Source organism: Ovis aries, chromosome 19, assembly GCF_016772045.2.
Source record: "Ovis aries strain OAR_USU_Benz2616 breed Rambouillet chromosome 19, ARS-UI_Ramb_v3.0, whole genome shotgun sequence".
NCBI classification, from domain to species: Eukaryota; Metazoa; Chordata; class Mammalia; order Artiodactyla; family Bovidae; genus Ovis; species Ovis aries.
Window position 1 is genome coordinate 22,477,335 of NC_056072.1, and position 12,088 is coordinate 22,489,422.

A 12,088-nucleotide genomic window follows, 5' to 3' on the forward strand; every position below is an offset into this window, starting at 1 on the left:
GTTTTTACCTTGAGGAGCTTGTCTGAGAAGCAGCAAAAATAAACACCTAGCCTTCCATGGGAGGAAAAAAAAAAAAAAAGAAGCAAATCTCATGTAGTTTCTAATATGGATAGCAAACTCAATACTTTTCATAATATTAAGCAATCTACTTATCTCTGCAAATATCAAATAACTTTTTTCACAACTAATCATTTTACTTCTTTTTTATGTGTACCATAAAGATGTTTTTAAACTTTTAGAAACCTTCTAAATTTAAACAGATGAAGTAACTCAATATGCCATGTGATGGTAATGGTTAGGAGAACACAATCTTTAAGTATGCATTTTCATCCACTTAAAATTATTTAAATACAATTTAGAAACATGCTGTTAATAATTACAATATAATTTTAAAGGATAATTCAATGATGATTGGTTAAATAAAAACATCATATTTTAAAATTTAAAGTAATAAATAAATACATCATTTTATTTTACATAAACCCTTAATAATGGAATTATAGACTTTTTAGAGCCAGATGGGCTATGAAAGCTAGTCTAGTCCAATCCTTTTGTTTTTCAGCTGCAGTTAAAGAGAAACAAACACTGCCAAGGACTTTTAAAGTGCAGTTTCAAAGTCGGACCCAAGTTCACATCCCTGCCCTGCCATTTACCAGCTCTAAGACTTCATTTGTCATCCAGAGCCAGTTCTTGAAAGTACCTGCTTAGAAAGCAGGACTGCTATAAAACTGAGAGTTCAAATAAAGGACTCTCTCCTCTAAAACATATATATTCTATTCATTCATTTGACGTGTCTATTGAGTACACACTAGTTTGTGGCCTTGGGCAAGTTACCTAATTGCTTTGTCCCTTAGTTTCCTGCGTTGTAAAGCAGGCATCTACATTATAGAGTAATTGCAAGGATTAAATGAATGAATGCAGCAGGTAAGGTATGTGGGATGGTTCTGGGCACACCGGGAAGGCACAAGACTGTTGGACATGTTTCTCCTACTGCTTCTACATTTTATATTAGGTAACATGGTAGGCCCTGGGGCTATAACTTGGGAGTCGTATGTAATATTTTCTCCCTAAAAACTAAAGAATCTCACTTGCATGGAGTGAATCTCTGATTCCATTGCTCTATCTTGAGGGTGAAATCATTTGGAAACTTCTTCAGTAGGGTTTATTTGGACAGTGTTATCCTTCAATGAATGAAGAGAACACTGTCCCACCAGCTTTGCCCAAGTACTTTCTGTTTTTCCTTCAGATGGCTTTGAAGGGACCCAAGGTTTCCACCCGGTCTCCCAGGTGAGAAATGATGGGTTTGTGAGTATGTGCAGAAGTTGGCTGGGATTCCAGAGATAGACTATCCCTGTAGGACACAGCAAAGCTAACTGGTCCTTTGGGAATTTAAACCTGATGTGAAGTTCTCTCTGCAAAGAACCATAATCAGCTGGAAGAACAAGCGGAGAAATCCAGTTAATTGCCACTCCAGCAGTTCTATCATGGTTGGATAAGTTAATATAAATTCCATTAGTGTCTTAGAAACTCTCAGGTCATGGCTGAAGGCCTACATAACTCTCACTCATGATCTTGGAAATCACAGAATTACAAAAATGAGAAAACCCTGAACAGTCAGGCAGTTCCTCAGTCTTCCTTCTCACAAGAAAACATTACACCATTCCAGAGAAGTGAGAAGTAGTTATATATTTAAAACCTTGACAGAAGGCTCTCCCCAAAACTCATTTTTAATGTGCCAGTCTTTTGGTGGCTCAGACTGTAAAGAATCTGCCTGCAATGTAGGGCACCTGGGTTTGATCCCTGGATTGGGAAGATCCCCTGAAGAAGGGAATGGCTACCCACTCCAGTATTCTTGCTTGGAGAATTCCATGGAATTCTCCATGCAGCTCTCCTGGTGGGCTCCGGTCCATGGGGTCACAAACAGTAGACAAACTAAGCAACTAACACTTTCGCATTCGTTTTGCTTTTATTAAAAGCAAATACAGAAACTTCTCGGTATGAAATCTAATATGTCATACCTGTTATATGTGGGGGTGCAAGTGTATGTATGTATACACTGGTCATTATTCTCAGAGAGAAAAGTTAAAATAATCCTGCCAAAGAAAAAAAGCAAAAGCAAAGGCAGAAAGCCACACTATTGCTGCGTCTCTTTTCTAGGGAGAACAATCTCAATTGTGTCCACATATTCTGGGTTATGTCGTTTTCTTACCCTGGCATCACTCTTCTATGAACCTTTCTTCCGAGCTTGTCATGGTACATTTTTAAGCTTTTAAGGTCAGCTTGAAATAAAATATTAGAAAAAGAAATATTAGTCCTTAGGTGTCTGGGAAACCCAGCTTAAGTTTCTCTGCATGATACATTATAATTAAAGCATCCCAGATCCTTGCTCTCTTTGGTAACCCAAGAGCTAGAATGCTGAGTCACTGTCTATTACCTGTTCCGACTTCATGGTCCAGGAAGCAGCTTCAGTGTGAATGGGAAAGGCACTGGGTCTGAAAGAGGCCGGGAGACAGGTCTCACCCAGCTCTGTTGTTTCCTTAGATGTGTGACATTAGACAAACTGAATGCATTACGAAGAAGAGCCTTGCAACCCTACTTCTTTTATAGATAAACCTTAGAGAAATATTAAGTGACTTGTCCAAGGTCACACTGAGTCTTTCCATGGCTCTGGTTCATTAATTAAAAAAAAGAAATGGAGAAGGAATGATAATATCTGGTGTCTCAGAATGCTGGTCAAATGAGATAGATATTTAAGGACTCTGCTGAATTATTCGCTTTGTCAGCCACATCTCCTCTTTAAGCTCTTTAAGCAGCTTGTACAGCCCTATGTTTCTTGTCACTGACACTCATTCTGTTTCCAGCCTCCTCTCCTGATGACTCAAGACATTCTGAATTCTGAGTTCTACAAGGAATTAACAGCTCTGTCCCCACTGTAGACTTCTTGAAAATTTAAGGCTTGTACCCTCTTTCAACCAACCCTCCAACTCATTTATGTTCAGTAAGGTTAGGTCTAAAATTGTCTCCTGCTGAGTATTGGTATTCCAGGTGATAGCCTGTTCAGGGAATGAATCAGAATGTTTCTTACAGTGTTTGCTGGCAGTCAAAATTTGGATGAAGGCTTCTACTTCTGTACAGATTCTGCAGTCACACTTTTACTATCACAGAATGCTTTGTTGCACTTGCCAGTCTCCTTTCTGTCACCTGTACCAGACTTAAACTCACGAGAGCAGGATTCCTCAACCTCATCCTGACTGACACGTGGAACAGATACAATGTGTTCTGCTATGGAGAGCCTGTCTGTTCATTTCAGGATATTTAGCATCACCCCTGACTTCTAGCCAGTAGCAGCCCCCATCCTCAGTTGTGACAATACCTGACAAAGGTGTCTTCAGATGTCCATTGGGGGTGAAGGGGCAAAGTCACCCCCGGGTGAAAACTTCCATGCTAGATCTAGCCAAGTGTCTTTTCATACTGGGCATTCAATAAATCCTTGAAGATTACGTGACTGATGGCAACAAAATGCTTATGATGGTTTAGTGTACAAGCTGCAGAAAAATCAAGCTAATTTCTTTTAGTTTTAGTGCCTGGCACACGTCTGGTGCTCAGTATATATTTATGGGGTGAACAAGTGTTCTATAATCCTAAGCAGCTCCCTGTATCCCAAGTAAAATTCTTTCCCTCAAAAGAATCCAAGTGAGGTGCTGGGAAATTGTCCTATGGTGGGAGGGGTGGGGGTGATTTTTAAAGAACAAAACAATCTCTTAAACTGTGGGATTAGGAAACAGGAAGATCACCTTCCTGTGTCCCCCAGACCTTAAGCTCTCTGTTTCATCCTGACATACACGACAGAAATCACATACTTTGCAGTGGAAATACTAGAAACATCTACTAGTGTGCTTGGATCCTTTAAAACACAACTTGGCTAGGGACACTAAGCACCAGGAGGGATGCAGGACATCCAGAAGGTCACACATTCAGTCATTAGTGTCAGAGCTGGGAAATGAGCCTGCGCCTTCCTGACTCCCTGTCCAGTACTTGATTACAGTGATTATTATGGATGCAAATTAAGACTTATTATTATTGTGAAATAACAATGCAGGTTAATGATATTCTTTATTGCCATGCTAACATTTTTTTCTAGAGGGGAAAATTATAGGCATGAAACCAATTAAGCAAGCTTTCTTTCTTTGTAAAGCTTTCTTAGTTTTCCTAAATGAAGATTCTCTCTTTGTGCTTCCTACTTAATACTGCACGCTGACTTTTTTTTTTTTTTTTGGTCTCCTGGGCCTTCCTGAGATGGATGCTAATACTCGTGCTGCCCATTTTTCCCTATATGAATCAAAAATGACTATGCTAATACATTATCTCAAAGGGCAGTCATAAATAGGAGTAGCAAATATTTTTAAATGAATACTTAACAGACATCCTTCAGTAGAGGTTAAGCATTGTTGGAAATGCCTCCCTTAGAAATCTTTGTTAGTCAAAGGCTTGCAGTTGCCTCTTCCTGGATCTCACTGTAGAATGACTGTCCTCCCATGAATGAAATGACGGCTCCAGAAATGGACAACAGATTAATCTACATATTCCTCAAACTTTACACAGTTGCCCTTTACCCCCCTTTACCCCCCGGTCTACATACTATTTGCCACAAAAATCTTTCATGTAGAAGAACGTCATGTCACATGTATCTCATTAGTGTAACTATGGTGACCAAAAAATGCCACCAATGTGTCTGTTTCATACACAAATGAGGGGGCAGCTGTGGAGTCCACATGTCTGCCAGTGGTATAATAGATGTGAGCGAGGATGGCCTGGGTCAGAAAATTACCAGTCATTTATATTAATCAGAGCTTTCAAATAACATTTCAACCCCTAAGCTATGAAGAGTGTAAATGGAAGGCAATAAGCCACTGTAAAAGCAGTTTTCACGCCTCAGTTTTTGAAACTAAATGTCATAAATAAAGGCAGCAGTATTTTTGGAGGGTACCCCCAAGTCAAAGTTGACAGACCTCCAGTAATGTATCAGTGCAAGTTTAAGGCTAGTTTCTTTGCATCTCAGGATGATTTTCAGTGCATTAAGTGTAAAGCTTCCATCCAAGTTAAATGTTTATGTTAGCTGTGGTATTGAGGGCACAACTCCCACAAACCTTTTAGCAATCTTACTTATTAGGGTAGTCAGTCCTTCCAGCCCTATCCACCTAACCTTTTCAGATACAGATGAGGAAATGGAGGGTTTGTGGGGTAAAGAAACTGATCTAAGATCACCTGGCTATGATTAGATAGCTGAGTTACCAACCAGATAACTGATAAAACTGCTAATAATATTCTACTTTTGTTAGACCTTTGGAAAATATTCAAAAAGTAAAATAATAATAATAATATATAAGCCTGCATATTGTTTCTTTAAAAAAAAACTCTGAACATAAAATGGAATAAATTTTATTTATTGAATAAAATGTTTAGCACTTCTGTTGGCATGGCATTGTTTAGTCACTAAGTCATGTCTGACTCTTTTACAACCCCATGGACTGTAGCCTGGACTATAGCCCACCAGGTTCCTCTGTCCATGGGATTTCCCAGGCAGGGCTTGCCATTTCCTACTCCAGGGGATCTTCTAGACTCAGGGATCAAACCCACATCTCCTGCATTAGCAGGCGGGTTCTTTACCACTGAGCCACCAGGGAGCCCAAGGGTGTACATAAAGTCTGAAAATATATACTATATGATTGTATCATACTATTATAATTGTAATGCCAGTAAACAATTTATTATACATTTGTCTGTTTTGAGACTTGGATACTACATCCAGTGATGGATCCATAAAGTAGGCAAATGTGAGTGAAAGAAACTCAGTAGTGTCCGACTCTTTGCGACCCCAAGGACTATACAGTCTGTGGAATTCTCTAGGTGAGATTACTAGAGTGGGTAGCCGTTTCCTTTTCCAGGGCATCTTCCTAAGCCAGGGATCAAACCCAGGTCTCCCGCATTGTGGGCAGATTCTTTACCAGCTGAGCCACCAGGGAAGCCTAAGAATACTGGAGTGGGTAGCTTATCCCTTCTCCAGCAGATCTTCCTGACCCAGGAATCGAACCGGGGTCTCCTGCGTTGCAAGCATATTCTTTTCCAGCTGAGCTACAAGAGAAGCAAGTAGGCAAAGAGTACTATGATAAAACAAGAAAATTTAAAAAGCAAATTTTATTTAAGACTTATAGAACGAATGATTCCCTTGGTCACTAAAGTACTGAATTTTACATATAGGGTTTAACTTTTGTCTCTGTTCTGCACTTTGAGCCAAAACAAGAAAGAATACATGTTTTTCTGACACTTTATCTATATAATTATAATTTCATCCTGAAAAAAATATTAATCAAAACACTATTCATGAGTTAAAGATACTTCCATTGTTCCCAGAAACCAAAATGTGATTATAATTCTGAAATAGAATTTGCTTTATCTCCAGATTGCCTTAACCCAAAATAGATATTCAGGATAATAATTTTGAAAAGTTAAATACAATATTTGAGCAACCTTACATTAGTGCTCAAGTGAATCATTCAAAAAACTATTATTTTGTAGCTTAAAATTATAAGAAAGCATTATGAAAGTCTAGTAAAAAACGACATCCAGGTCCTATAATTTACCACATTTTACTCATGGTTTATGGTTTGTTTATGGTGGCATAAAAAGGTCTACCATTCTGATAATTTAAAATCACGCCCAACTGGCTTGGGAAGTAGCAGTATAATTCTGTAAAGGCAGATTTTCTTTCGTACCTACTGGGTTCACTCTCATGAGTATAACTGCTTTAGAATATGTGATAATTGTTCTAACAGTTCAGGTCAAAAAGCTAGCTTTAACAGGTTCGAACCAGAGAGAAATCAGTGGGGTTATGTTTCCCCTGGCTGTTTGGGAATTACAGACACTGGGCAAAACTACCTATGTTACTGTTCAGAACCAGAGTATGCAGTTGGATCTGGTCTAAGATTTTATTTAGCAGAGTGATACTTTCTAATAAGAGGTACTTTATTACTTTTATTTACCAAGGAATAAGCCCTAATTTTCCCTTTCATTAGACTTGTGGAACAAAGATCTCACACAGCCAGGATAACAGCCAAAGAAATTCTCACAAAAGGTGAGACTTTGGTCATTTTAAAGTTACCACATTTGTTTCAAAAATATCTAGATGATAACTTTAAAATAAAATGGCTTATTGCCTAGTTTAGAAATGCCAACTGCATTTTATAGGTACCCTTCAAGTCCATAGTAAAGACAGAATCCCAGGTTTAAGTCACATAAGAGTTTATTATAATGATTTGTAACTTTCTGACTTCTAGATAGCTGTAAGACAGAAAAATGTAATCTTGGCTATAACCTTTTCTCACTTAAATTTGACTCAGTTCAATTTTCCCCTTCTAGGAAAGTACTGCGTTATGTGTTTAAAAAAAAGTCATTGAACCAGCAAAAATAACTTAAGAAAACAGGTAAAATAGCAAACTAACGTCTGTTACCCATCCCCTAAACCCCTCCCACCCCACTGAACTTCAAAACAATATTGTCTCTCTCTCTCTCTCTTTTTTTTAACTTGTATTTTAATGTCCTTTTCAGTGAATATATAGAATACAGGGGCAAATGCTGTTCAGTGAATAGGTTCTTCTTCCCCTTGACAGTGATTGAAACTGACAAAAGACGAGGCCACTGGTTGGTTTGTCAGTGGGTATGATCCCTGGGACTCACGTGCAGACCACACTGCCTGCCTTTTGTTCAGCAGTTGATCAATGCCAGGAGGTGAGCAGTACAGTGGTCTGTTAGCTACTCTTAGACAAGGCTGCCATTTCTCTGTTTGGGGGTCCATTGCATGACTGCCTCCCTATTCACTATTCTGTCCTGTGGCCCTAAAGCCCCTCAGGTGACTAGGAGTGTGATGTTTTCACACCTGCACTCTCATCACCTGCACTTCTACAAGTTTGGTGCCTGTTACTGAATTGATTTTGAGTGGACTACGAAGATCTTCTAGTGAGATCTTCCTGTCAGTCATCTACAACTGTCTTCAACTATACTGTATATCCCTGAGGATGGAGAGCCTATGCGAGCAGGAGGTGGGGTTACTAAAAGGAAAAGAGAAGAAACTCTAAATAAAAGTTGAGGGGTCAATTCAGAAATTACTTCAAACTACCAGAAGTGGAATTAAGTTACCTTCTGCTTCATTTAACACTTTTCTTCACTAGCTCAGAACATCCAGCTTGAATATTGCACAAAATCACACAGCCAGGTAAAGATCAAGCAGTACTTGGACACTCAGTACAGTCACACTCAGAGATTTTGGCTCTTGAATAAAGGTGTCAGCAAGCCTTGGAATTCCCAAAGAGAAAAACTCACTGAGCCTTTATTCCATTTTCTTAAGGTCTATTGTTAACTAAAGACTCCTTGTCTTTTCAAATTCCTTCATGTGAATGGATGAGGCCAGACATCTGCCAGGATTTGCTCACATTTGCATGCAAATCAGAGACTTAGGGACACACATGGCCCCAGAGCCAACAACACCACTTTTTAACTGTAGACTTACACTGATCAAAGTACCTTCCTGAACTTTCCAGTCCTCTAGTCCTGGCTTTCAAAAATAATCGGCATATGCGAGTAGTGTTAATGCTTTTGAGGCCACGGTGGCAGAGCAAATTGCAAAACAAAACAATATACTGTGTTTCCCAAATATCCTACAGGCAAAAAGCTCTCAAGTCAGCAATACCTGTCCCCTCAATGAATTCCATTTTCTTTATTATCTGCGTCTGGGAATAAAGATATTAATAGTGGTGTGCGATTTAGAGAAGGGTCTATTTTTCTCAACTCTTGGCCTGTGGGATTCGAGAGTTGACTGAATGTCTCAAAACCTTCACACCCCGGTAATTCATTCATTCAGTTCCAGGCGCTATGGCTACAGGGGTGAACTCAGCAGGCAAGGTCCCCCTCTCTCTCCCGAAGGCGGTACTACCGCCCAACCTCCCAGTGCCAGTATCCACGCCGGCTTCCTCACAACCGTCCTGGGACGGGTTTTCCCATCAGTCCCGGGGGCGCCAAGCCCCTCTAGCTACTCGATCTTTCCACCCTACCTGGGCCTATCAGACAGGGGCTCCCCTCGGTGGAGGCAGTCACTGCCTGGCCCTGGGAAGTGCCGAGTCGGCGGCTGCCCACACCCCTCTCCATGCAGCACAAAAGACACCCGCTGGCAAACTTTCCCCGTTATCCATCCCAGCCTAGCCGGGAACCAGCACCGGCTCCATGCCTGGAGCGGACCAAGTTTCCCAGACATTTCTGCATCCCTGGCAAACCTCCTGAGGCTGCCACCCTTTCTGCACTCAAAACGCGACGCAGAGTGAGGTCTATCCCCACTTAGACAGCGCGACAGCTGAGTTGATTCTTTCGAATGCTTTCACTTCAGTACACTCAAGTGCTTTGTGAATTACGCCCCTTACCCTTCTGCCGAAAAGGCCACCGCCAAGACATCCTCTATCTCTTCTCTTCCACAGCTTGCCATCTTCTTTCCCCGTTTCTTAGCCCTCTTTGCAACTCCCCGGGCCCTTTCCGACTCCCGGCTGCATTCCTCAGTTCAAATTCCAGCAACCCTCCTTCTTCCGGATCCATGGGCATCACCCTCCCCGCCGTCGGTCCCGGGAATCTAGCGGGTTCGCCTCCTGTCACTGCCTTTTGCTCATTTCTGTTCGGCCTTCCTTCCGAATTACCGTTCTCCCCGACCCCAGTGGTTCCCCCCCGCCCCCCGTTAGGTTACTAGATTCCCGCTCCCCTGGATCCGTCATTTTCCCCTGCTTCATGAGCCGCGCCCCCTCGTACCTCTTAGGCCCGCGATCTTGTCCCACGGTTCCCCAGACCTTTCTCGGGCCCTCCAAGCCACCAAGTTTGCCTTGACTTCCCCTCGCTGCCGCCCACGTCTCCCGCCACTGCCCGGCTGAGCGAGCGCACTTACCCCGAGGCCCGGCTGGCAGGGGTGTCGGGGTGCGCACGGACCAGGCACCGGAGGCGGCAGCAGGAGGAAAAGGAGAAGGAGGAGGACCGGCTGAGCGGCACCTCCCTCCAAACCCACAGGCACTGGCTCCTTAGGGGGCTCGCGGCAGAGCACCAAGACGCGAAGCGAGGCAGTAACACGAGCAACAGCTGCTGCGCGGGCCTGGGCTCAATCCGGCTCTCGGGGGCCGGGCAGAGGCAGGCAGGATCGGGATAAAGGGTAGAAGCGGGATGCTGACAGCGGGGCAGCGAGTGTCCAGGTCCAAAGGAGGGCGTCCGGGACGCCTAGAGATGCCACCGCGCGGATGCTGCTGCCGGCACAGACGCCGGCGGCCCCTCTCCCCGCCCGGAGGGCGCTGCAGGCGCGGGCGCACGGGCCTCGCTTGGCTCACCGGCTAGCTGCCGGCGCCCTCGGTGCGCCCCGCTTTGTGCTCCCCGCAGCCGGCGTGCACCTGGTGTAAGCAAAAGCGGTCAGCTGATGGGCTGTACTCCCATTGGCTGCTCCGCGGTCTCCTCCCCTCCCGCCCGACCCCCTTCCTGGCCTCCCCCTCCGGTCCTCCTGCCCCACCACATCACCCCGACTCAGCCCGGTGCTAGGGCACCATCTGTAGCCGGCCCAACAAAAGCGTAACGCCGTGGGTCTCGGGTGGCTCGGCCTCCCTGAGTCGCGGCCGCGGCCGCTGCGGGGAGCAGCGGGCCATCGCTTTTTGTCTAAGGAACGACAGGCTGCGGCTGGGTTAGGCAGGCAAAGCACATTGCCGTTTCTTAGCAGAAAAGGTACCCAAAAAAGGGAAAAACAAAAACAAAAACCTTTCTACCAGGCCACCTAGGCACAATGGAGCCAGATTTCTGTGCAACATAGAACTTGGGCTTCGGGGATTGAGAAGCAGACAAATTCAACCCAGGAGACAGCTAAGTCTCAGTGTGAAACCTGACCCTTCCTCTTAAAATGAATGGAGATTCCTTGGGCTGTGTGTACACACCTGGACTTACATGCACATGGAACTGGTCTGTGTCCTTGCCGCAGAGAGAGACTATTATGACACTTAAATGGATGGCGAAACAGCTTCTTATTTAGGGACGCTTTCAGAAAACATTTCTGAAACTTCATAATTACAGCTCTCTGATTTTGTAGGTGTGAAAGTTGTGTTCAGATAAGCGAAGGATTGAGAATGCAGTCTGTTTGAATTGGGGGGTGTCAGAGAGCAAGGTGGAAAGGGGTTTTTGGAAACTGCACATGAACCTAAGTTTCATCCTCCAAGTGGGCACCTTGGAACCAGACTTCAGAGAAGCCCTTAGTACTTGTTACTGATTTAAGCTATTAACCCCTCAGTGCCAAGTGGCTTCTGGCAAGAGAATATGACATTTCTTTGTGATGTCCAAGTTTAGAACTTCCATGGAATTTGGAAGAATAAATTCATTATTATAGTATCATCTTAAATTCCTTGAAAATATGGTATGCATTTAATAATAGTCATGTTTTATCTTGATTCCTGTAGCATTCCTTGATGTCTTTCATAGATGCCTGATAAATATTTGATGCTCTCAAATGTCCATTTACTTTCTTTTGTGCTGAAACTGTCATATAGATATCAGTGGGTCATAGTGTGCCTTAAAAGGCTCAAGGGAAAGAAGATATTTTGATTTAGGGAAACAGGTAAAATGAAGTGTAGAAGGACAGCTATACAAAAAGGCCCATTGCAAATAGAATGAGAGAGTGCTGCCTAGAAAAGATTTCAAAACTTTCAATGTAAGGTGAATCTAGAACCTTTCCCAAGAGTCAAATTTTCTCATGCTGATTACATGTAGCTTGGAAGTAGCTTGTGTGAAAGGAGGTGGGCATCTAGCAGAAACACAGAATTTGAATGATAAGGGAAAGACAGAACACAGGTTCCTGAGGGAGTCTTTCTGGGAGAGGAAGGGAAACAGTGTTGTACTTTGCACAGTGGAGTTTGACAGAGGTAAGTCCTGGGGAGCAGTTGAAGCAGTTAATGGTGGTTAGGAATTACTGTTACTAGGAGGCAAGATCACTAACAGCCTCCAGGTTTTGGAAGAGGCTTCATGAGACTGGTAT

At 43.1% G+C, this 12,088-nt stretch overlaps 1 protein-coding gene across 2 annotated transcripts in view; it reads right to left on the reverse strand.

The window, feature by feature from the left end:
- LRRN1 (leucine rich repeat neuronal 1) overlaps nucleotides 1-10,449 on the reverse strand; it is a 48,983-nt gene extending 38,534 nt beyond the window's left edge. The window contains exon 1 of one of the 2 annotated variants that reach the window (XM_004018314.6): nucleotides 9,977-10,449. The gene's annotated coding sequence lies outside the window, so the exon portion shown is untranslated. Of the gene's footprint in view, nucleotides 1-9,467 lie in introns of both variants that reach the window. The other variant, XM_060402188.1, reaches the window with a different exon arrangement.
- Nucleotides 10,450-12,088: the final 1,639 nt, after the last annotated feature.